This window comes from Bubalus kerabau, chromosome 4 (genome assembly GCF_029407905.1).
Source record: "Bubalus kerabau isolate K-KA32 ecotype Philippines breed swamp buffalo chromosome 4, PCC_UOA_SB_1v2, whole genome shotgun sequence".
Classification (NCBI taxonomy): domain Eukaryota; kingdom Metazoa; phylum Chordata; class Mammalia; order Artiodactyla; family Bovidae; genus Bubalus; species Bubalus kerabau.
In genome coordinates, this window is record NC_073627.1 from 37,097,534 (window position 1) to 37,121,547 (window position 24,014).

The window sequence follows — 24,014 nt, forward strand, 5'->3', positions numbered from 1 at the left end:
TTCTGGCAATTCAGTGGTTAAGACTTCACCTTCCAATGTAGGGGGTGCAGGTTTGATCCCTGATCAGGAAGCTAAGATCCCCTTGGGGCCAAAAAACATAAAACAGAAGTAATACTATATCAAATTCAATAAACATTTTGAAAATGGTCCACATCCAAAAAAAATAAAAATCTTTAAAAACTGGTACTCTTTACTCCATCATGGATTTTTACATTAATTTTAATTTTTAAAATACTGCATTAAAGTACTACTTATGAGATTTTTGTTGTCCCTTAAATTTGGTCTCTGTGGAGAGTGCCCTGTTTGCCTCTCCTGAGGTTGGCCCTGGCAAAGAGTTCACTTATCTAATTGCCATTTGTAATAAGATGGATGGATCTTGCGGGCATTATGCAAAGTGAAATAAGTCAAACAGAAATATTATGTAGGGATTTTCCTAGAGGTTGGGGTACAGGTTCGATTCCTAGATGGGGAACTAGAATCCAGCATGCCACATGCACAGCCCAAAAAAGTCATGATGATAAATACTACATAATCTTACTTACATGCCAAATCTAAACCAAACAGAACAAAAACTAAACTCATCAAAAAGGAAATCAGATTTGTGATTACCAGGTGAGGCCAGGGGGATGGAGGAATTACATGACAGTGGTCAAAAGGTACAAGGTTCCAGTTGTAAGTAAAGTACTGGGAATGTCACGTATACAACATGGCGACGGCTATACGGTATACTGGAAAGTTGTTAAGAGTAAATCCTGGGCTTCCCTGGTGGTCTAGTGGTTGGGAATCCACCTGCCAATGCAGGGGACATGGGTTTCAACCCTGGTCTGGGACGATCCCACACGCTGCGGGGTAGCTGAGCCCGGGTGTCACAACTACTGAGCCGGAGCCCCAGAGCCTGCAAACTTCAACTACCGAGCTCACATGAAGCAACAACTGAAGCCCGGGCGCCCTGAGCCCGCGCTCCGCAACGAGGCCACAGCAATGAGAAGCCCACTCGCTGCAATTAGAGAAGCCTGTACATCATCAAAGACCCAGGGCAACCAGAATAAATAAAATAAATCTTAAAAAAAAAAAAAAAAAGAGTAAATCCTGAGTTACCACCTAAAAACGAGCCATTTCTATTTAAATTCCTATCCTTCCATATGATGAAAGACCTGTCTGGGATTATGTTCACCAACAACCAAGTGTAATTCAGAGGATTCGGGAGATGTTCTGCCATGCTTGCATCTTCGATAATGAACATTTCCTTTTATAAAAACAAGTCACTAAATAGATATCCAAGAGGAATTTGCTGTATGGCTCAGGAAACTCAAACAGGTGCTATCAACCTAGAGGGGTGGGATGGGGAGGGAGATGGGAGGGAGGTTCAAAGGGAGGGGATCTATGTATACCTTTGGAAAATAGATGGGGAAACAGTGGAAACAGTGTCAGACTTTATTTTTCTGGGCTCCAAAATCACTGCAGATGGTGACTGCAGCCATGAAATTAAAAGACGCTTACTCCTTGGAAGGAAAGTTATGACCAACCTAGATAGCATATTCAAAAGCAGAGACATTACTTTGCCAACAAAGGTCCGTCTAGTCAAGGCTATGGTTTTTCCTGTGGTCATGTATGGATGTGAGAGCTGGACTGTGAAGAAGGCTGAGCGCCGAAGAATTGATGCTTTTGAACTGTGGTGTTGGAGAAGACTCTTGAGAGTCCCTTGGACTGCAAGGAGATCCAACCAGTCCATTCTGAAGGAGATCAGCCCTGGGATTTCTTTGGAAGGAATGATGCTAAAGCTGAAACTCCAGTCCTTTGGCCACCTCATGCGAAGAGTTGATTCATTGGAAAAGACCCTGATGCTGGGAGGGATTGGGGGCAAGAGGAGAAGGGGACGACAGAGGATGAGATGGCTGGATGGCATCACTGACTCGATGGATGTGAGTCTGAGTGAACTCTGGGAGTTGGTGATGGACAGGGAGGCCTGGCGTGCTGCAATTCATGGGGTCACAAAGAGTCGGACACGACTGAGTGACTGATCTGATCTGATCTGATGGCTGATTCATATTGAGGTTTGACAGAAAACAACAAAATTCTGTAAAGCAATTATCCTTCAATAAAAAATAAATTTTAAAGTCACTAAAAAGTCATCTATCAAAACAATTTAAGACCTGGATTAAATATTGCAAAATGGTATCTACCATCTATAATCTTAGTAAATAGATCTTGGCCATGTTACTTTCCAAACTATTTGAAATACTTCAGAGGGTTCGCAGATGGCTTAGTGGTGAGGATTCTGGCCTTTCACTGCCAGGGACCTGGGGTTCAATCCCTGGTCAGGGAACTGAGATCCCACAAGCTGTGAGGCCAAAGTAAGAATTTAAAAAAGAACTCATGAAACAAAATATGACATGGCCAACTGAAAATAGAAAATTATCAGCAACTCCTTTAACTTCAGCTTTAAAAAATACCATAGTATTCATAATCTCATTGTTGGTTTGAGGCCAAAACAAAGACTCATCAGAAGTGACTTGAGAACCCTCTAAGAAAAATACCCAAAGAAAATATGCCTCCTGGTGGCGATGGTAAGGGTAATAACTTTTCTGCCTCTGTACTACACCTCTGTACTTTTCTAAAATTACGTTGTTTAATTGCTAAGTCGTGCCCAACTCTTTTGCCACCCCATGGCCTATCACCCACCATGGTCCTCTGTCCAGGGAACTTCCCGGGCAACAATACTGGAGTAGGTTGCATATCCTTCTGGGTATCTTCCTGACCCAGGGATTGAACTCTTGTCTCCTGCATCGGCAGGCAGATTCTTTACCACCGAGCCACCAGGGAAGCCCTTATAATAAGACAATCAGTAGAACTGCTGAAAAAGATGTTATGTCAATATTGTTTTAAAGCAGGACGAGGCCTATTTGTTCGACCCCAAAGCCAAGACAGAGCAATGCCTGGTGCACAGTTTGTTCGATGAAAGAATGCACTGTCTGTGTTTGGTTCCTGCTCCTGCCCATTAGCAGGGATCAGCCTTGACACTGGAAATGCAATAGCAGCCTGGATGTTCTTGCCTCCCGTTAAACCACTCAACAGACACACTTTTGGTCAAAACTAGTAAACTTTATTTAAAGTTCAAAAAATAAAATAACAGACAAAAGGCAGCTTTCGCTTTGTTCTTCCCGAGGATCAGATGTGACGATCCAGAGCTGGACCTACCCCTAAGAAGTGAAAATACCCTTTATCCCCATTCAAGCCACAGCGAGAAGGATGTCTGATTTGGGGACAGGCCTGGGGTAGTGGGGCAGGAAGGAGACCACCACAGAGGGTGAGTGGGTTCTGAGATAGCGCAAGTAGAGAACAAAACAAAATCCCCAGCAGAAATGGGCCTGGAACCTCAACAGGGGATGGTCACAAGGAGCTATGTACAAGGGAGCCAGACTGGGGCTGTACCCCACAGGGGAGCGGAGCGGCAGGGTACCTCAGGGCCGCCCTCCACCTCGCCAGGTGCCACTGCGCACAGCTCACCCTCAGTTCTCGTCATCACTGTCATCCAGGCTGATGGCTGGACTGGTGAGGCTATAGGTGGGGCTGGTGGGCGAGTAGCCGGGGGAGGTGGGCGAGTAAGTAGAGCCTTTGGGGGACGTGGGGGAGTAGGTGGGGCTGGTGGGTGAGTACTTGGGGGAGGTGGGGGAGTAGGTGGGGCTAGTGGGTGAATACTTGGGGGAGGTTGGGGTGTAGACAGGAGAGGTTGGTGAGTAAGTAGGCGATGTGGGTGAGTATTTTGGGGTGGTGGGGGAGTAGGTAGGGCTGGTAGGTGAGTACTTGGGGGAGGTGGGGGAATATTTGGGGCTGGTAGGTGAGTACTTGGGGGAGGTGGGGGTGTACTCTGGTGAGCTGGGGCTATAGGAAGGACTGGTTGGGGTGTACTTTGGTGAAGTCGGGCTGTAGCTGGGCGAGCTGGGGGTGTAGGTGGGAGACTGTGGTGTGTATCGTGGGCTTGAAGGAGAGTAGCTTGGCGAGGTTGGGCTGTAGTTGGGGCTTGTTGGTGTGTAGTTGGGACTAGGAGGTGAGTAGCTCGGTGACGTTGGGCTATAGCTGGGTGATGTTGGGGTGTAATTGGGACTGGTTGGAGAACAGTTAGGACTGGTGGGTGAGTAACTTGGAGAAGTTGGAGAGTAGCTTGGCAATGTCAGTGAATAGCTTGGAGATGTTGGTGAGTAGCTGGGCGAAGTGGGCAAGTAGCTGGGCGAAGTGGGCGAGTAGCTGGGAGAGGTGGGCGGGTAGCTGGGTAATGTGGGTGAGTAGCTAGGTGATGTGGGAGAGTAGCTTGGGGAAGTGGGAGAGTAGCTGGGAGACGTGGGTGAATAGCTGGGAGAAGTGGGTGAGTAGCTGGGAGAGGTCGGGGAGTAGCTGGGTGACGTGGGGCTGTAGTTGGGGCTGGTTGGAGAGTAGGACGGAGAAGTAGGGGAGTAGGAGGGGGAAGTGGGGGCATAAGAGGGACTCTGGGGTGTGTAGCCTCCAGGGGAGCGGGGCTCATAGGCAGGCGATGTCGGGGAGTAGCTGGGAAAACATATGCGACATGTTCCTTCCAGCACTCACCTCAGAGACCAGGTCTCTGTGCTTCCACCCTCAGCCCCAGTTCTCTGTGAGGTCAAGCCTCTCCCTCCCTCCAGGGTCCATGCCAGCCCCCCTCTGCTCACCTGCACAGGTTTGGCAGCAGCCTGTCCTCTCAATCACCCCCTGCCTCGGATCCATCAGCCCCCCCGAGCTTGGGGCGGCCTCCCTCGGTCGTCTCTGGGTATTTATGCTGCCCTCTGTCACAGACATTTGCTTCTGTGGAAAAGAAAGGCCAATATTTAACTGAATCCCTAGTTTTCAGATTTCATGGCTGGGGAGCTCTATACCAAGGCTTCAAAGGACCCTCAACTACTTACAAAAGAACTAAGCAGGTTTAGCTTGGAGTGAGAGGAGTGGGAGGTCAGTGTGTGTGATATTTGATTCTGAAAATGCCAAAGTCAGATACCACAAGTCAGAAGCTCATTCCAGTCACCTTCTGAGTGAGACAGGGCATGCAGACCAGTGTGTGGGCAGCTCTGGGCTCCACACACACTATTCATTCCTCTGGGTTGAATTCTAGGCCACTGTCATCCATAGAATTTAACCACAAAAGAAATAAAGCTGCTTCAAAGGGGGAAAGAAAAGGGAAAAAATCAATGTCTTGTTTGTTTCCCAAAGCTGAAACCAAGGCCAGAATTGGGGTCCCTGGCAGGAACTTCCCGTATGGCCACCACACCTGACAGCCTAGGTGTGCTGCCCCAAGACATGCCTTGTCAACTCTAACCTCACCTTCTAAAGTTAGGCACTCTGCCTATATCCTTGTCACCTCCTCTTTCTCAAGGGTTTGGGCCAGCCTGAATCCCTTCTACGTTCAGACATTTTAAGATAAAACAGAAGGAGGGAGCACTAGAGCAAAGGGTTGGTGAAAATTGTCTGGAGCACAAAAAGTGTTCAGGGTGAACCCTGGAGCCTCAAGAGATGGCTTGAGAGTTTTGGCCCTTGGTGACAATCCTGGGGAAGGTACAGCCAGGACTCAATGGGACCAATTCAGGGGAGGAAAGGGAGAGAAGGCAGAGCTCAGAAACAGGTACAACCTCAAGAAAAGACTTCTGCTCTGAGCTGTTCAAGGAAACCCATGGCAACTTTTCACACACTGAAAACCAGAAACTTTAAAATTAGTTAAGTTTTGGTCCACTAAACTTGCACAGAGAATAACTCAGAAGAATTTAATAAAAGCTTCTAGTTTGAGTGTCAACTTCATGCCAGGCACTAAACATACCTAATGTACCTTGTTTGTCTAACCCTAACCACTAACCTGCTGTAAGTAAATTCCCATCTCTTTGACATGAGAAACCTGAGGCTATATAAAGTGACTGCCCAAGGCCTCAATCTCAAGGAGCCAGCAGAAGTCAAATCCAGCTCTCTCTGATTCCAAACATATGCTCATCATCCTACGGTACTGCAGCGGAAACAATTAAACTCAAGGTCACCCAGAGCACGATTCACCACAGCCAAGACAACCTAAATGCTCATCAACAGATGAATGGCTAAAGATGATGTGATACATATATATAATGGAATATTACTAAGTTATGAAAAATGAAACAATGCCATTTGCAGTAACCTGAATGGACCTAAAGATCATCATATCAAGTGAAGTCAAACACAGAAAGACAAATACCATATGATATCACGTATATGTGGAATCTAAAATATGATACAGGGACTTCCCTGGTAGTCCAGTGGTTAAGAATTCACCTTCCAGTGCAGGGATCACGGGTTCGATCCCTGGTTGGGAAACTAAGATCCCACATCCTGCCGGGCAACTAAGCCCGTGCACGCCAACAAAGACCAAAAAGTAATAATTAAAAAAATAAAAGACTCAGCTCAGGCACTACTTCTTCCAGAAAGCCTTTACACAGTCTCCCCAGGCAGACTGGTGCCCCTCCCATGCTTCCACACCCTTCCAACACTGCACATCTCATAACACAATGAAGTTATCTACTGGGGTTTGTCTTCCTCATAGATTCTAAGCATCTCTTGGGCAGGTAGCATTCCTCTATTATACTGGATCATGTGAAACTGATCTAAACTGCTTAGGACCCTCCACTGCAGGGAAGTGCCCTCAAAGAACTTGAAAAGAGAAAGGTTGTTCCCTTATAGTCAAACCAATGATCCTCTCATAATGAAATCTGATTAGCCACTGCTGGGTAGTGCTCTACAGATATAGGGCTAAGAGGTTCTGAACATCCACAATGCTCATCCAGATGACCTGATGAAATCTCAAGGAGACAGGTCCTGTGCTGACTAAATTCACGAAGCCAGACCCCATCAGCTGCATCGTGTCCGGTGAGAAACACAACAGAAGTGTTTGCTTGCCTTGAATCAAACACATCGAAGCAGGAGCAGATTTAAATCTGGCTTCCAGAGGTCACTAGAGACAGGCCCAAAGGAAATCACACTCAAGGCTTTTCACGTCCCTCTGCTCCAAGTCCATGCTCACCAAGCCAGCCACCTTCTAAAGACTCCCTCTGCCTCCAGGCATTGAGAGTGGGCCAGGGGCTGTCCTGGAATGTTCTGGACTAGCCCCTCTACCTAAGTTATACTTTGGATTACACACAAAATACTTCAGCCCCCAATCCTTCATCTATCGGTTCGCACTGCCCATATGGTAAAGGTTTGACTTCTAAGGGCTCAACACTTCTGCTCCAACTACAATAGAGTTCTCAAAATTCCTTTTCTTCACATGCTCTCCTTTCCAGCAAACTTATGCTCAAGGCCCAGTTCAAATGTCACCTCTTTAGAGAGCATTCTCAACTCTTCCTAGCCTTATCTACACCCCAGCAAAGTTCTCAGCCCAACGTTAATTACTTGTTTACACATCTGTCTCTCCCACTGGACTGTAATCCTTGAGGGCAAGGATCACGTTTCATTTGTTTGGTAAAGTAACCAGCACAGGGTAGGGGCTCAGTGAACACCTACTGCATGTATAGGAAACCCCTCACTGAGTTATAAACAATCTGAGGATCAGGATAACCTTCTGATTCACCCTTGTAGCCCCACACTCCACCTAAAAGAGTCTATACTGTTTTAAATTCTTCTTAGAATAAGTTGGAGGATTAACAAATTGACTTATGCTTTCCACGGTGGACAACTGCTTTTAATGAATGGGAGAAACGCCTTCAAGTAATCAAGAGCCCACTTCCCTGGACTCTGTACAAGCTTTGCATAAAGCCTCAGCAGCAACCCTCCTTGCTTCCTTCCCCTCACTTGGCAACAGCCAAGTGCCCGACTCTTTGTGACCCCATGGACTGTAGCCTACGAGGCTCCTCTGTCCATGGGATTTTCCAGGCAAGAGTACTGGAGTGGGTTGCCATTTCCTTCTCCAGGACATCTTCCTGACCCAGGGATTGAACCCCGGTCTCCTGCATTGCAGGCAGACACTTTATCCTCTATGCCACCAGGGAAGCCCTTGGCAACAACAGCCAAAACCTTCCTCAAACAGCAAAGACTGCTGTTTCTTACAGTCAACCTAAGAGCCCTGTCTATTTCAACACATACACTACTGTCAAGACGTCTGGAAAATATTTACCTTTAATACTATCTGTGCCCCAAGAGGCTTCTCCAGGCCTAGGTGGAACTTTGTTATTCCCTCTAAGACGAAGTATGATATAAATGGTAAGCCAGTAAGCCTTGCAGACCAAAATCAGTCTCGATAAAGCCTACACACCAGAGATGATGCCTGTGAAATTTTGTGCACAGCCTTCCATGCTTTTCAAAAAATACAAATATATTCCCATTCTTCCATAAACGGAGCCTCATTCTGCATACTGTTGAGGAACCTTTTCCTTTTTCCAGATTCCTAAACTTTAGCGGTTCACAATGCCCTTACTGCCTCACTACTTCTCACAGCCAAGAGAGATCCACTTGTTAAATACCCGGATCCAAACAACCTAGTAACGATTTATATGAGAGCAACTTAACAGCCCTTTGAAAAAACAATACACAAAAACTGAGACAAATATTATTTTAATGTATTAAAATAAAAATAACATTTTTCCTTATCCAGAATAACCACAATTACTTATGTATGACACCTGTTGCGCACCATGCTTCTCAAATCTTAGAATCAGACACCACTCTTATCTCTGGTTCCACACTGATTCTTGCCCAGTATTCAGCAACAGCTAAAACCCCAGCTTCACAAAGATATGACGTCATCGAAAGGGATCTGGCGCCATCTAATGCTGAAAAGAAAGCTGCCCAATCGAGTGGTTCCCAAGGCATCAAGCAGATGAGCTCTGCTTCTCCTGAAAATTTAAAAATCTCCCACTGGATCCCTGTGGGTGCTGCGGTGCCTCAGGAGTTTGCCAATAGGGAGTCAGGGGACTTAACCTATTAAGAGAGTTTTATTCTATTATAATAAACCCTGTGTTATTAAATAGAATTCCAGCGACTGAACTGAACTGAATTAGTAAATACTTACGTGACTTATAATTTCAAACAGTATCATTTAGAAACAATGTTGCAGTACAAATCCTTCTATGTGTATTTTTATGTACCTATCCAACTATTCGTTCACCCATTTATTTGAGTAACTTTTACTACATGCCTATTATGTGCCAGGCACTATTTGAGATGCTGGAGGAAGAGAGGTGAATAACAAAGTCCTCCAAAATCACTGCAGATGGTGACTGCAGCCATGAAATTAAAAGACGCTTACTCCTTGGAAGGAAAGTTATGACCAACCTAGATAGCATATTCAAAAGCAGAGACATTACTTTGCCAACAAAGGTTCGTCTAGTCAAGGCTATGGTTTTTCCTGTGGTCATGTATGGATGTGAGAGTTGGACTGTGAAGAAAGCTGAGCGCCGAAGAATTGATGTTTTTGAACTGTGGTGTTGGAGAAGACTCTTGAGAGTCCCTTGGACTGCAAGGAGATCCAACCAGTCCATTCTGAAGGAGATCAGCCCTGGGATTTCTTTGGAAGGAATGATGCTAAAGCTGAAACTCCAGTCCTTTGGCTACCTCATGCGAAGAGTTGACTTATTGGAAAAGACTCTGATGCTGGGAGGGATTGGGGGCAGGAGGAGAAGGGGACAACAGAGGATGAGTTGGCTGGATGGCATCACTGACTCGATGGACGTGAGTCTGAGTGAACTCCGGGAGTTGGTGATGGACAGAGAGGCCTGGCGTGCTGCGATTCATGGGGTCGCAAAGAGTGGGACACGACTGAGCGACTGAGCTGACTGAAATTTACATTCTATTCAGGAAGTAAGAAACAAAAAAAAAACGAATCCTTTCAAGCGCTGACCAGCTAGGAAGTAGAATAAAGTCAAGAAGGGGTTAGAGAATGCAAAAAGATGCTACTTAAATAGGGTGGTTGGGGATCAGCGGCTAAGGATACGACATCTGAGTAGAACACATACTGACATAAAGGAACAGACCTGCTGAGGTCTGAGCAATGTTCTTCTAAGCAGCAGGAACAGTGAATAATAAAATCCCTGAGGCAGGAATGAGCTCCTAGTTCTGGATCAACCAGCAGGTCAGGGAAGTTAAAGAGCAAAAAGGAGATTAGGAATGTGATGGAGAGGTCAGCAGGGGTCAGAAAGCACAGGACCTCACAGAACAGAGTAAGGAGTCTGGATCCTTTGAAGAGAATTCCATGCAGGGGAGAGATACGATTAAAAGATGTCTCTAGCTGCTCTGCAAACTCGAACACAAACAACTAGGGTCGGGGACTACCGTGGCACCCTGTGGGAAAGACGACGGTGGGGTGAACCATGGTGGCTGAGCCAGTCATGAATGACTGGATTCCACCACATTTGGAAAGGCAGAACCAACAGACTGGCGGGCAGACTGAGCAGAGGCTGGGAGAAAGGGAAGAGTCAAAAAGATGGCTTTTGGGTTTAGGACGGGAGCCACTGGAGGCACTGTGGAGCCCTCCCTGCTTGCTGAACCAGGCAAGACTGGGGCAGGGGCATACCTGAGGAGAGACATTAATAGTCTTTTATTTAAGGATAAATGTTTAGAAGTGCAGCCCTGGGCCAAATAATATGCATATTAAACAATCCATACTGTCAAGACTGTCCTCCAAGAAGGTTATACACCCATCTGTCCCTACCAAAAATTGTGTAAGCATGCCTACTTCCCAGTGCTTTTGTCAACAGGGAAAAATCAGGTAAGAAAAAAAAAGTTTGTGTTTAATTTGCATATTTCTATTAGTAAGTTGAATATTTCTATTGGCCATTTGTAGTACTTCTACGCACTGCCTATTCCTATCTTTGACCCTCTTATCTAGATTTGTGCCTTCCTGAGTTCTAAGTGTTCCTTATACATTAAGGAACCTAACCTTGTCCCTCACGTTGCAAATACGGTTTCCCAATCTGTTTTTCAGCTGTTCATGGTGTCGCTGACAAACAGAAGTGGCTCTTGTTTTTATGTAGTGAAGTTTGCCTTGCTTTTTTTTGTAGATAAAATGCTTAGCTGGGTGCCTATCACATAACAGGCACTCAATAAAATTTACCCATAATTCACTCATTCCTTCTAAGGATTTTCCCCTGGTATCATCCTCCAAAAGCTGTCTATACTTTTTGAGTGCTTTATAGTTTTGCTTTTTAGACGTCAACCTCACTCCATCTGGAATGTATTCTGTGTGGTCTGAGTTCAGGATGTTCTAATTCCTGACACAACTTTTCTATAGCTGGGCCCCTGCCTCTAGCAAAATTGTCTCCATCACAGAGCTATTCAATTCCATTCTTTCCAGCTCGCTGGCTTCCTCCAGTTCATTCCACAAAGGAGTTTGATTCGCCCATAGCCCTCCCTCCTCCCTGGTCCCTCCTGCTTCCACTCTTTGTCCTCCCCAGTCACAGAACAATCAAACTAGTCATTGTTTTTTAAATGTAAATTTGATATCCCTCTCCTGCTTACAAATTCTCCAATAGCTTCCAATAGAAAACAGAATGAAATCCGGATTCCTTACCATGATTTACAATATCCCACCTGGCCTGCCCCACCTCATGCGTCTTCAGGAATGGTTGAATAATACTCTCCTTCTCACCACTAAACCCCAGCCACCCTGGTCACTTTTCAGCTTCCGGGGCACACCCTCCCTCAGGCCCTTTGCACTTACTCTTTCTTCTGTCTGAAAAGCTCTTGTCCGAGAACCTATGGACTAAGAGACTGGCTGCTTCTCATTATTCGGGTAATGTCATCTCAGGCCTTTCCAGACCCTGACACCACCCCATCTAAAGAAGCCTCACCTCATTCACTATCCATCGCATAACACCGTTTCACTTTATTCAAGGCACTTGCCCTTAACAGAATTATCTTGTTCATTTATTCGTGTTTATCGTCTGTCTTCCCTGGCCCTTCTCAAAGAAAGTGCTCTAGATTCTAGAAGATAGGGTCCTCGTCTTTCTCAGTTCTATATCCCCAGTGTCTGTTCTGCCTATTGCGTAGCAGGTACTCAGTTAATATTTGTAGCAGGGGGAGGGAAAAAAATTGGGGGCTCGACTTCTCATCCAAACTTGTAAAGACCTCTTAGCATTCGTGTCATCTCATTTAACGTTGGTGTCTGGGGTGTGGAGCCAATCACCCCCACTTCTCTCCCTCCTGCTCACCGTCCAGCCCCTCCTGTTGCCAGGCCCCCAGCTCGGACACAGCACTAAGTTTGCTGACCCCCAAGGAAATTTAACTCTGGCTAGCCAAAGCTGGCGAAGAAGGCAATGGCACCCCACTCCAGTACTGTTGCCTGGAAAATCCCATGGACGGAGGAGCCTGGTAGGCTGCAGTCCATGGGGTCGCTAAGAGTCGGGCACGACTGAGCGACTTCACTTTCACTTTTCACTTTTATGCATTGGAGAAGGAAATGGCAACCCACTCCAGTGTTCTTGCCTGGAGAATCCCAGGGACAGAGGAGCGTAGTGGGCTGCCGTCTATGGGGTCGCACAGAGTCGGACACAACTGAAGGGACTTAGCAACAGCAGCAGCAGCAGCCAAAGCTGGACCCAGCACTGCCTTGGCGCCACTAACCCATCCGGTCCCCTTGGGCAGGAGAAGTGCCAAGTTTCCACGGCTATCGTCAAGCCCCGCCCGCAACGCGGGAGGGAGGAGTAGTGGGAGGACACCAGTTCATCCGGACTGAGGACTCCGAACTGCACGCTCTTGATGGTGCGCAGCGGGCATGCGCTGCCCCCGGAGCGGGGGCCACCCCCCATGCATGGCGGACGCAGGCGCGCTGCGCAGGCGCAAACCTCAGTACAAAAAGCCTGCGCCGCCTCCACTTAAGCGCTCAGACCTCGTCCGGGCGGCGGCTGGGTAGTATCTACCCGATTTGGGAAGAAAAAGCCGGAGGAGGGAAAGGTCGGGGAGGGAAGGAGGCGGGGGAACGTTAAGGGGTGAAAGGAGCTCTCCTCCGACCTTCCGGAGATTTTTCCGCCTCCCAAAAAGAGAAAAATGAGGAAAGGAAAGGAAAAGGTTTCGGGGGAAGAAGAAGAAAAAGGGAAACCGAGGGTGAAGGGCGGAGAGTGGAAGACCCTCGCGCCCAGGCACAGGTGAGATCTCCGGGGCAGTCTGCTCACCGTGACTGAAGGTGGGCGAGGAGGGGAGGAGAGGGGGTCAGTGGGGAGGAGAACCAGGGTCGGGGAAGCAAGGAACTGGCTGAGTTACGGGGTTAGGGCCAGGCCGGGTGTGTTGGAAGGAGGCCTGCACTACTCTCTCTGCTGAACTTGGCAAGCGGGACTTCCTGTTTCCCCAGAAACGCTCTTACATAAGGCTCTGGACAAATGAGAAAGAGACAGCCAGAGCGCCCCACCACTGTAGGACTCCTGCCTGGACCCTGGGGCGCAGCTTCCCGTGTTCCTGGGCCCTAGTGTCCCACTTCCTGACCCTGAGCCCCCACATCGCGCCTGCTTCCCTGCCCACCCCCCCGCTCCCTGCGCCAAGTCCCAGCCTAAGCTGGTGCCAGCACCTGCTGCAGGTGCCCAGGCTGCCAAGGGAAGGGCCGCTGCTCCTCCCAGCCCAGCGATTCCCCACAGGAGGAAGCCCGCCTCCTAGGTAAATCAGGCCACTTCTGCTGGACCTTGGGCAGAGAATTGATTTTTGTTTTCCCCTGGCAGTTTGCCTTTTGATTCTCTTCTCCTGCCTGGGGCTTCAAGGCACGTAGGTCTCCATGCCCAAGCCTGGATGTCGACCTGGAATTCAGGTGACTGTCGCCCCCACACCCCCACCTCCCAGACCGCCCTTCCATTGGCCCTCAGCTACCCTGAGGATACCCCCTAAGCCCCAATAAAGAGAGCAACCATGACTTATTCTCTTCAATATCCACTTATCAACATTTAGTCCCAATAATAATAAAAATAGTATCTGTTTTAAAAATTCACAGGGAATTATCAGGGGAGGAGCTTGTCCTGGTCTCTGACCCCTCACATTCGGGAACTCCTGGCCTAGTCCCTGTCTCTCTGGCATCCGGCCCCTCTTAGTGGCTGAAGAGGGGGTATGGAGGACCCATCATCACCCAGAGTACAGTCAACACAGTGTCCTGGGGGGCTGCAGCCGGGGTTGGGGAGTCAGGAGATAAATGGGGCTGGGGAGCTAGTGAGGTGGAGAGCTGGAGGTGGGAAGAGCTGGGAATATTGGTGTGGCATGGACCTCACGTGAGCCCTGGCAGCCTTCCGGGGAGAGAGGCAGGTCTGGGGGAGGAGCAGCTCAGGGTTGGGCAGAGGGGACAGGGGTGCTCAGAGAGCGGCCGTGGGGACAAGCCACCTGGAAACCAGGGCCCTTCAGTGAACTTGGAAGAGTCCAAAGTAGGTGAGGAAGGGGGCAGCCTTGAGTTGGGTCTGGGGGAGGGTGCGGATCCGCAGGGAAGACCCTCGCCGCAGGCGCAAGAGCCCTGACACTTGGCAGAGACGGAGCTGGGGCCCAGGGGAACTGGCCGCAGTGGCCGAGAATTCCTCCAGGCAGCGCAGGGCCAGCGTGTCATCCACCAGCAAGTCCAGCTTCAGGTAGACAGCCTTCCCCTCATCAAAGTGCACCTGGGGCGGGCAGGGGAGGGGCGGAGTCCAGGCCTCTGCTGGCCCTGGGCTTCATCTCAGGTGTCCTTAGAGGCCCAAGGCTCCTCTCAGCCCAAACCCCACGCTCCCCTCCCCACCTTTAACTTGCCCCCAACCCCGAAGCCCAGCCCTTCTCCTTCAGTTCCGGCTTTACCCGTGGAGCCAGGTGGGGCTTACCTGACAGTACAGGTAGTACAGCCCAGCCCGGGTGACCATAAATTGCCCGGTCTGGCAGTCATAGCGCAGGGGGTTGGAGCTGTTGATTTTGGCCTCCTCCCAGCCACTCACCGTCCCGTCCACACCTGAATGTGGGTGTTCAGAGACAGGGGGAAATCCCTCTATAGAACTTTCTCACACTGGCCAGTGAGACACTGAGTATATCAACCTTTGGGCCCACTGTACCCAGAAGATATCTAGGAGGCCCAGGGCAAGGGAGGAGCCGCGGCCTGGGGAGCTGGGAGTGTGATAGGAAGTTAGGGGAAGAAACCCGACCTAGAGGACTAGAATGATAGACAGCAAGTTCTCACCAGCTGCTTCTGGAGAGAGGAGTAGGACTCAAGAAGCACGGGGGCTTTTATAGGTTGTGTCTGCACCATTTGCTCTTTTACTTGGAGAAGGTATGCATGCATTACTTAAATCATATATAACTTGGGTTACTAAAATAAAAAATAATCAAAAGGGAAAAAGATAAAAACAAAAAATTAAAAATAATAAAATGGTACCCAAATCTCCATTAATGAATGGATAAGGAAAATTGTGTTAAGTCCATACAATGGGATATTATTCAGCCATAAAAAGAAATGGAGTACTAATGCATGCTACAATGTGGAGGAAACATGAAAACGCCGTGCTAAGTGAAAGAAGTTAATCACAAAGGATCACATGTTCTATGACTGTCCAGGTGGCGCAATGGTAAAGAATCTGCATGCCCATGAAGGAGACGCAAGACATGGGGGTTGGATCCCTGGGTCTAGAAGATCCCCTGGAGTTGGAAATGGCAACCCACTCCAGTATTCTTGCCTGGAGAATCTCATGGACAGAGGAGCCTGGAGGGCTGCAGTCCATGGGGTCGCAAAGAGTCAGACATGACTAAGCGACTGAACACGCATGCACATGAAATTTCCAAATAAACAAATACATAGAGACGAAAAGTAGATTAGTGGTTGCTTAGGGCTGGAGGGGATCAGGGAAATACAGTGTGGTGGGTGAAGCATACAGGGTTTCTTTTCGAGGTAATGAAAGCTCTCTAAAATTACTGTAGTGATGGTCATACAATTCTGTGACTATACTAAAAGCGTAACTGTACATTTTTAAAAGGTGAATTGTATAGTATGTGAATTATATCTCAATAAAGCCGTTAACAACAACAAAACCAGAGTAAAGGTAATTGCAAAGTGTAAAGAAGACAAATAATCAAATGACAAAGCAGGGTCTCAAGTGACTTCCCAGTCCTCCATGAGCCGCCCCTGTTTACCTCTCAGATCTAATCTCACACATTCCTCCAAGTCACAAGACTCCAGGCCCTCAGGCCCACTTTCTGTTCCTGCCAGGCACCAAGCTCACTGTTTCCACAGGGTTTTACTGCTCTTGCCTCCCCGCAGGATTCCACCCTCCCTTCAGTCTGGTCGCTCTGAGTGACCTCCGCAGGCCTCCCAGTCTGAAATATTAATAGCTAGTCTCCATTAAACTCTCCTCCACTCGCCGCATCTCTCTCATAGCAGTCACCAAGGACAGAAATCATCTTTATTTCCTTCTGTGATAGTTTGGGGTCTGCCTCCCCCAAGGAGCAGGGGAATTGGTCTGGTTACCGCACCCCAGGCCCTGCAGCTGGGCCTGCTCTGAGCAGACACCAAGCACATGCTGGTGGGAAGAAAACAGGGGAGGAAGAGGCTGTAGAGGCAGCTGTCTCTTGTTTGGGTCCGCAGGCTGCTCTCAGGGGCTTCCGGCACCTCGTCTCAGTAGCCTGGGAAGCTTCCTTCCCGGCACCCCCATCTTCTGCCTGCCCCGGGGCGCTCTCCTGGTTCCTTTCTCAAGAACATAATGCTCACAGGGCATTTTCATCCCTACCTATATGGGTGCCTTGGCTTTTGTTTCGCAAGACTCCAATCTGAGTCTCCAGCTCTGCCCCTGCCTGCCCCTCCTGACACTGCTACCTGCCTGCCATTAGAGTAACCTCCCCATGCTCCCCACTGCAAACTCACCTAGACCAAAACTGAGCCTGCCCACCCCCAACCCCAAATTTGCTTGACTGTCTGCATTCCACATTGGGCTCCTGGTCCTACCTCTTATCAAGCACCCAAGCCTTTCTCTCCTTCACCAGCTTTATCCTCTGATCACCAGTTCCTAGCAAGCCTGCCACCTAAGTAGCTGTCTCCTTCCCCTGTGTGTGTGGACTCGGCCATTTCTCACTGGGACTCTTCTCAGGCTCCTTCCTCTTTAGGCTCCCTGTTTCCACCGGGAGTAAACTGCCTGCTCCAGTTTACTCGCCACACTACACAGAGGCATAGTGATGTTTCTCAAATGCAGACGCGAGACTTTCGTCCTGCTTTGACTTCAGAATAACCTCCAGACTCCAACTGTGACCTGGCTCCATATGCTTCTCCAGCCTCACCCCATCCTGCTCTTCTGGATCTGTCTCCTCAATCACATCGAGCTGCTTGCTCCCCGTCCTCCAGCCTCATAAGACTCTTGGCAAATTCTGGGCTTTTGTACAAGTGGCCCTGCCCCTCTGTCCATCTTATACTCACACTTGGGTAAGAGCCCATGCCTCCTTGGGGAAGAGTCCCTGACTCCATTGTAAAGTTGTCTTCCTCTGTACTGGCCATGTGTCTCTTGCTACTTTCATTATTATTCTTGTCATATCACATTGTAATTTACAAATGTATATGCTTGCCTCCTCTCCTAGACAGCAGTTCCTTGCAAATAGGTCTGGATATTACTCTGTGTGGGCACCTAGCTGGGTCCATACAAACAGTAGCATCTCAGCTCATGTGTGCTGAGTCAACGAATAAGTAAATGTCTGGGTAACTGCTGAAATAATGGTCCAGTCAGAAGGGAGGAAAGCTGGCCTGAGGCATGAAGAGTAGGGGAGAGAAGGAGAAAGGGCATTCCTGGCTAGGGAACTAGTGTGAGCTCATTGTGGCTAAGGGCATGGTGTGCCTGAGACCATGGTATCACTCAATTTCATTCTTTATTGCCCAGCAACCATCCTTTTTTCCCTGCTAGGCTTGCTTTTCACTGTCCCTCCTGCCCATCTCCCTTGATCTCCAGAGGACCCCGAAGGCATCAGGTAAGGGCTACCATTTGTCCTCCCACCCAAACCACAAACCGACTTGTTCTCGTGGTCACCACTGACCCTCTTATGGAGATGAGATGACACGTCCCGTGCCTTTCTTCCTTCTGGAGTCCACCCCCTCCCACCTCCTTGGATGCTGCCTGCAGGTGCCCCCACCCCTGCACTGGCAATCGCCTCTCACGCAATGTCTGGAACACAAGCACAGATAGCTGGATTCAAATCCTGGCCCCACCTCTTAGCATCATCATGACCTGGACAGGTTACCGTCATCTCTCTGTAAAAAGCAGATGGCTGGATTATCTTCCTTTTAGGACTCTTTCAAGGATTAGGTGAGATTAAAACCTGAATAGGTAGCTATGATTTAGGCAGTATTGCTTAAGGACTGAACTTTGCCTGGACTCACATCCTTCTCTACCTCCTGGCCCATTTCTCTGCTCCTGTCACAGAGAAACTTCTGCAGAGAGTTGTCACTGTCTCTGATTCCTATTTCCGATTTTCTCTTAACCCAGTCCACACTGGCTTCCAACCTAACCACACCAGCCACCGCCCTTGTCAAGGTCACCAGTTGACTTTGAATGTTACTAAATGCAGCGGTCATTTCTCTGTTCTCATCTCATGTGACCACTCAGCTGCATTCAACATAGACAGCCACATCCTCCTTGAAACTATGTCTTCTCTGAGACTCCAGGACACTGCCCTCCCTGGGTTTCTTCCCCTCTCTCTGGCTGCTTCTCAGTCTCTGCTGGATTCTCCCACTCTGCCCCAAGAGCCTCAGGGCTTTCCTTGCGGAGCCCCCTTCCCTCGTGGATGTCTCATCCAGTCCTGTAGCTTTAAATACCATCCATCTGGTGATGACTCCTGACTCGATACACCCTGCCCAGGCCTGAGCCACTCACCAAGTCCAGCTAACTATTTGTGAAACTCACTTGTTTATTATTATTTATCCACTTAGTTATTATTAGCTCTCAAATTCAATTATTAATTTACATGCCCCCCCCAACTTATTTCCTTCCTGGTTAACACCACTTTAATAAAAGACACCATTATTCTCAAAGATGCCCAAGTTAAAAATCTAGAAGTCATTCCTTCCCCCCCACCCCTTAATCCTGCTCCACCAAGTCCTTCTCTTCAAACTACACACTCAATCCATTTACTTCTCTCCGCCTCAGCTGCCAACCCTAGACTAAGTCACTCTCGTATCTTGGCTCCTGGCCTGTCACATGGAAGGGAATTCCAGGTGAACGAACAGTATGTCCAACGTCCAGAAGAAGCACATTGGTGGGGAGGGGGTGTCAGCCAACAAGTGTGGAGAGGGCATACGGATGTGCCAGGAAAGGAGGTTGAGACCAGAGCGTGGAGAGGCTGAAAGCCAAGCAGAAAAGCAATAGAAGAATGAGAGACAGGCTTAAGGAGGCTGAACTTGGCAACACAGGTGGGACATGGTAGGGGTGGGGAAAGTCTAGAATGGGGAAGGAGCTGGAGACTGAGTTTGAGGTTTTGAGATCATGGTGCTGAGGTGGGGGTGGGGTGGGGTGGGGATGGAAAAGAAGATCAGAGATTGGAAATATTTAGAGAAAAATGATCAGAGCACAAAAACTCTTGGAATATGGAGGGGAAAGAAGAGTGAAAAAAATCAAGGATGCTTCTTGGAGATGAGCGAGGGCTGGAGGAGAAGCCCAGCTGGTGTTTTGCTGGGGGGATCTGCCTGGTCTCTGAAAGGGGAAGGGGTCTCCCTGGGGTCCCATGTCTGAGTCGCAGACAAAGTCCAGTTTGGGGAGCCAAGAGAAGCGAGCCCTAAGCATTTTCCTGAACTGGCTTTTGGAGTTTCTGATGTTGAAGGTGGGGATGGGGCTGGGAATCAAGGTTTTGGAGGGGGTCCCTTGTCCAGAAGGCCAGGGCTGTGAGGGTAAGAGAAGAGCTCAGAGGTGGGGCGGGGCCCCACCTGCCTGTGCTCCGTCTTGTCCTGGTCGTGGGCGAACTGTAAGACACAGGAAAGGGGTGGTGAGCCCTGCCCTGCGCCCAGCCACCCCTTCTCCCTGGGCATGGCTCCCCATCACCCACCTTCATAGTGGGCTGCAACTGCTCTGCGCGCCCGTGGTTTCTGGCCTTTAGATGCTGAGGATCAGGGAAAGACAGATGGGCCAAGCAGTCCCCAGTTCTGGGGGCTTGGTGGCCAGGAGCTACTCTCTCAGCCCTGTTCCCCCCAGTACCCTGGCATCTTTATTCTTGTTCAATCTCCCGGTCTCAGAACCTCAGGCTGTATCTTCCTCCACAGGTATAGCCACTGATAATTTATCATCCAAAGTGGGATGCTTCTGAGCGCAAGAGGGGATTATTAATCATCACATTGAGCCCACAGGTGTAAGCCTGCAAGCCTGGATACATGGTCACGGGGTCATCCCAGTCATAAGTCTTTGCTTTAGGGGGTTCGGGCCTCTGATTCCCCTACCTTGTCTTCAGCAGGACCTCAGGAGCTCTCCTAACTCCTGGCCACCCACCTTCATATTCAGGGTGGGGTCTGAGTGAGAAGCAGGTCTATGCAATGGAAGGAGCTTCAGAGGGAGGGTCAGAATTCTAGGTTTGAGTCTCTGTGACTCCGAACCCCTCTTTTACTCTCTGTGCCTCAGTTTCTCTACCCATATGCAAGGATAATGGGTTTTGCTCTGCCTGCTTCACAGGGCTGTTATGATGAACAAAACAGACAGTGAGTCCAGAAGCCACCATGATATGATTCCTAAGGTTGGGATAAAGGGCTGCTCACCATTTCTGCAAAGCAAACCAGTTTCGGGAAAGGAACAGCATCCTGGCTTTCCTCGGGCTGGGGGTTCAGGTCCTAAGGGCGTTAAGGGCAGAGCTAAACCAGGATCTCACCAGGGACTCCAAAGACACAAGCTAAGACCAACAGGGGGCCCGTCAGGAGAGGCCCAGTCAGCAAAAGGACCGAGTCTCAGCCAAGAGCGGCCGAGGCCACCTGGAGGCAAGTTCTTGGGGTCAGGGCTCACCCCTCTCCCCAAAACCAGCCACATCCCCCTAGTCTGCTCCCCTCAACCAGCAATTGGAACATCACACACACACGCCCACACCCAGTCAGTGTGCAAAATGAGTACACACCCTGCGCACACAGCCAGCATCCCTCTTCCATAGCAGGCTCCTGCATCTCACACTCCCACATCCCCTAAGGCCAATAAACACTTTGTACTTGGTTGACACCAAGGGGGCACAAACCCCTTACACACAGTTGTCACTCATGTACCTAGGCATGAGAGGGCTGATGCACACCCCCCACACACACATGGCTGGCACAAGCAGGGCACACACTTCCCATGCCGAGCAACCATGGAGTCAGCACCCACCTCCCACTCACCATTGGGTCCGGGTCTTCCTCTGCCACCAGGTCCCTCTGGGAAGGCTCCTGCTGGGAAGGAGGCAGCGTTACCTTGTCCTTCTCCACCTGACATCTCACCCTCCACCCACCTTCCTGGCCCCTTTCCCCCCCTGCCCACCGGCCCCATCAGATGTTCGGCACAGTCCCAGGGAGGGGTGTGCAGCCGGGCCTCACCTGGGCAAACAGCGATGCCCAGCTCCCCAGGCTGACCAGGGCCAGCAGGAGGCCCAGGCCCAGCATGAGCAGGGCCAGCAGGGCGGTGCCGGGCTCCTCTCGGCGCTCCCTCCACGTCTGGAGCATCTGGATCCAACGGGTGGCCACGGGGCGGGGGCTGTGCCTGCCTCACCGGGTCCCCCTTCCCTGGACCCTAGGCATGGGGGGAGGGGGAGCCGGCGGGCGGATCTGGCCGGGGAGAGGGAGGGGCCAGGGAAATGGGGCGGGAGCTGGTGGGGGGTGGGTAGGGGATGAGGATAGGAAACCTGACACTGTGATTAAACTCCGAGCCTGGCCAAGTGCAGTTCATGGAGCGGGGCACGCGCCGCTGGGCTTGCAGAGCCCAGAGCGGGTCCCGGCCGGTGGCACGCACCTCCGACCGCGGAAGAGCGTGGCGATGTGTGTGTGTGAGTGTGCAGCGGGCGCTGGGGTGTGCGGCTGAGCTCTCTCCACGCGGGCAGCCGGCCGGCGGGAGAGAGGGAGCGAGGGTTGAAGCAGCAGAAACTCCACGCGGCCTGGGTGACGGTGGCGGGGCGGGAGCACCGCCGCAAGTGCGGCTGCGGCGGGTCTAGTCCTGCCCGAGTGAGATTGCTAAATTAGGCCTGCAGGCCAAGGTGACAAGGCCACATGTGGCTGGTCTTATTATTCCCTCAGTCAACACAGTTGGAGGCCAAGGCACATTCGGATTTTAGCAGCCGCACCTAAAGACATCCTCCTTCTGCAAGTAACGAAAAGAGCTGAGGTCTGGAATTAATGCAGGCTGGGTTTCTACTTCTTTTAGCAAATCAGTTGGTAGTTGATTTAAACCCCAGGATCCTGCACCTGAGGAGCGCAAGCTTCTAGAACTGTGTGCCGGGAGCTGTGTGCCCACACCCCCACCCCAAGTGTGTTCCCCAAATGCACTTCTCTGGAAACACAGGAGCCACTTATGCAAATAATAGGGGTTACCTGAGCTCAGCGAGGAGCTACAAGGAGGTCACGGAGGTCCCTTTAAATCGACCCCAGATGGAGTCCCTTGTGGGGAGCCACCTTTAGCAAAACCAAAACACCACACCTAAGCTAATTTCATGCAAAGATGGGCTCGATAAAGGACAGAAATGGTATGGACCTAACACAAGCAGAAGATATTAAGAAGAGGTGGCAAGAATACAGAGAAGAACTGTACAAAAAAGATCTTCACGACCCAGATAATCACGATGGTGTGATCACTGACCTAGAGCCAGACATCCTGGAATGTGAAGTTAAGTGGGCCTTAGAAAGCATCACTATGAACAAAGCTAGTGGAGGTGATGGAATTCCAGCTGAACTATTTCATATCCTGAAAGATGATGCTGTGAAAGTGCTGCACTCAATATGCCAGCAAATTTGGAAAACTCAGCAGTGGCCACAGGACTGGAAAAGGTCAGTTTTCATTCCAATCCCAAAGAAAGGCAATGCCAAAGAATGCTCAAACTACCGCACAATTGCACTCATCTCACACGCTAGTAAAGTAATGCTCAAAATTCTCCAAGTCAGGCTTCAGCAATACGTGAACCGTGAACTTCCTGATGTTCAAGGTGGTTTTAGAAAAGGCAGAGGAACCAGAGATCAAATTGCCAACATCTGCTGGATCATGGAAAAAGCAAGAGAGTTCCAGAAAAACATCTATTTCTGCTTTATTGACTATGCCAAAGCCTTTGACTGTGTGGATCACAATAAACTGTGGAAAATTCTTCAAGAGATGGGAATACCAGACCACCTGACCTGCCTCTTGAGAAACCTGTATGCAGGTCAGGAAGCAACAGTTAGAACTGGACATGGATCCCAAAACAATGAATTTCACCTTTTTCTCAAGTGCACATGGAACCTTCTCCAGGATAGATCACATCCTGGGCCATAAATCTAGCCTTGGTAAATTCAAAAAAATAGAAATCATTCCAAGCATCTTTTCTGACCACAATGCAGTAAGATTAGATCTCAATTACAGAAGAAAAACTATTAAAAATTCCAACATATGGAGGCTGAACAAGACGCTGCTGAATAACCAACAAATCACAGAAGAAATAAAAAGAAAAATCAAAATTTGCATAGAAACGAATGAAAATGAAAACACAACAACCCAAAACCTGTGGGACACTGTAAAAGCAGTCCTAAGGGGAAAGTTCATAGCAATACAGGCATACCTCAAGAAACAAGAAAAAAGTCAAATAAATAACCTAACTCTACACCTAAAGCAACTAGAAAAGGAAGAAATGAAGAACCCCAGGGTTAGTAGAAAGAAAGAAATCTTAAAAATTAGGGCAGAAATAAGTGCAAAAGAAACAAAAGAGACCATAGCAAAAATCAACAAAGCCAAAGGCTGGTTCTTTGAAAGGATAAATAAAATTGACAAACCATTAGCCAGACTCATCAAGAAACAAAGGGAGGAAAATCAAATCAATAAAATTAGAAATGAAAATGGAGAGATCACAACAGACAACACAGAAATACAAAGGATCATAAGAGACTACTATCAACAATTTATGCCAATAAAATGAACAATGTGGAAGAA

General features: G+C 49.2%; 1 pseudogene; it reads right to left on the reverse strand.

Moving 5' to 3' along the window:
- Positions 1–14,109: 14,109 nt before the first annotated feature.
- Positions 14,110–21,571, reverse strand: LOC129650841 (tumor necrosis factor ligand superfamily member 12-like; annotated as a pseudogene).
- Between the last annotated feature and the right edge of the window lie 2,443 nt (positions 21,572–24,014).